We start from the raw sequence: 1,920 nt of genomic DNA, 5'->3' as shown, positions 1-1,920 counted from the left end.
AAGAATCCATCTGCCAGCACAGGGGACACGGGTTCGAGCCCTGGTCCAGGAAGATCCCACATACCGCGGAGCAACTGAGCCCGTGCGCCACAACTACTGAGCCTGCACTCTAGAGCCCGCGAGCCACAACTACTGAAGCCCACGTGCCAGAACCACTGAAGTCCACGTGCCTAGAGCCCGTGCTCCGCAACAAGAGAAGCCACCGCAATGAGAAGCCCGTGCACTGCAACAAAGAGTAGCCCCCGCTCGCGGCAGCCAGAGAAAAGCCTGCGCGCAGCAAGGAAGACCCAACACAGCCAAAATAAATAAAATAAATAAATTTTAAAAAATAATAAAAGGCCTAATGAACACAATGTGTGGACCTTATTTAGATCCTAATTCCAAAAAACCAACAGTAACAAAAGGCATTTTTTTAGACTATTGGGGCATATAGAGTAGGTATTAGATGATGTTAAGGAATTATTGTTAATTTTATTAGATGTGATAATGGTATTGTGGTTACATGAGAAATTGTGGTGGTTTTTTTTTGAAAAATTCCTATATACAAATGATGGAGATGTATGACTTTGGCAAACAGTTTGACAGTTTCCTTTTATTTATTTATTTATTTTGGCTCTGTTGGGTCTTCGTTGCTGCGTGTGGCCTTTCTCTGGTTGCCGCGAGCGGGGGCTACTCTTCCTTGTGGTGCTCGGGCTTCTCATTGCGGTGGCTTCTCTTGTTGCGGAGTACGGGCTCTAGGCGCGTGGGCTTTGGTAGTTACAGCACACGGGCTCAGTAGTTGTGGCTCACAGAGTCTAGAGCACAGGCTCAGTAGTTGTGGCGCACGGGCTCAGTTGCTCCGCGGCATGTGGGATCTTCCCGGACCAGGGCTCGAACCCGTGTCCCCTGCATCGGCAGGCGGAGTCTTAACCACTGCACCACCAGGGAGGTCCTGAGAAATTGTTCTTATTTATTAGATATGCACACTGAAGTTTTCAGAGGTAAAATATCATAAAGTATGGGATTTATTTTTAAACATTTCAATTTTAAAAAGAGAGAGAGAGAGACACCTTGCAGACACTGCTGCCCCTGAGCCTCCTGCGCCGCCCAGTCATGGTCAACCCCACCGTGTTCTTCAACATCGCCATCGATGGCAAGCCCTTGGGCCACATCTCCTTGGAGCTGTTTGCAGACAAATTTCCAAAGACAGAAGAGAACTTCCGTGCTCTGAGCACTGAGGAGAAAGGATTTGGTTATAAAGGTTCCTGTTTTCACAGAATAAGTCTGGGATTGATGTGCCGGGGTGGTGACTTCAGATGCCATAATGGCACTGGTGGCAAGTCCATCGGTGGGGAGGAATTTGATGATGAGAATTTCCTCCTGAAGCCTACAAGTCCTGGCCTCTTGTGCATGGCAAATGCTGGCCCCCACACAAACGGTTCCCAGTTTTTCATCTGCACTGCCAAGACTGAGTGGTTGGATGGCAAACATGTGGTCTTTGGCAGGGTGAGGGGGCACATGAATATTGTGGAAGCCATGGAGTGCTTTGGGTCTAGAAATTGCAAGACCAGCAAGAAGATCACCATTGCTGACTGTGGACAAATCTAATATATTTGACTTGTGTTTTATCTTAACCACCAGACCATTCCTTCTGTAGCTCAGGAGAGCACGCCTTCACCCCCATCTTCTCAAAATATCCTATAATCTTTGTGCTCTTGAAAAGGAGCAGGACCCTATTTTCCTTGCCGCCCCCCCCCATGTCCTCAGCCTGCCTTTTGTCTGTGAAAAACTTTAGCCAAAGAATAAGTTTCATCCGAGAAGTGAGAAAATGCAGAAACAAAGGAAAACAGTCAAAGGAGACCAAATAATAATAGTTTAGTCATTAAACATAGTCAAGGACCTTTAGTTCCTCCTTAAGGGCTATAGATCATGTTCTGAGCC

At 47.0% G+C, this 1,920-nt stretch overlaps 1 pseudogene; it reads left to right on the top strand.

The window, feature by feature from the left end:
* The first annotated feature begins 1,056 nt into the window (after positions 1-1,056).
* On the top strand, positions 1,057-1,642 carry LOC131748682 (peptidyl-prolyl cis-trans isomerase A pseudogene; annotated as a pseudogene).
* Positions 1,643-1,920: the final 278 nt, after the last annotated feature.

The sequence above is a fragment of the Kogia breviceps genome, chromosome X (genome assembly GCF_026419965.1).
Source record: "Kogia breviceps isolate mKogBre1 chromosome X, mKogBre1 haplotype 1, whole genome shotgun sequence".
NCBI lineage: Eukaryota > Metazoa > Chordata > Mammalia > Artiodactyla > Physeteridae > Kogia > Kogia breviceps.
Note: the sequence above shows the minus strand (reverse complement) of the source record. Positions and strands in the feature narration are given on the sequence as shown.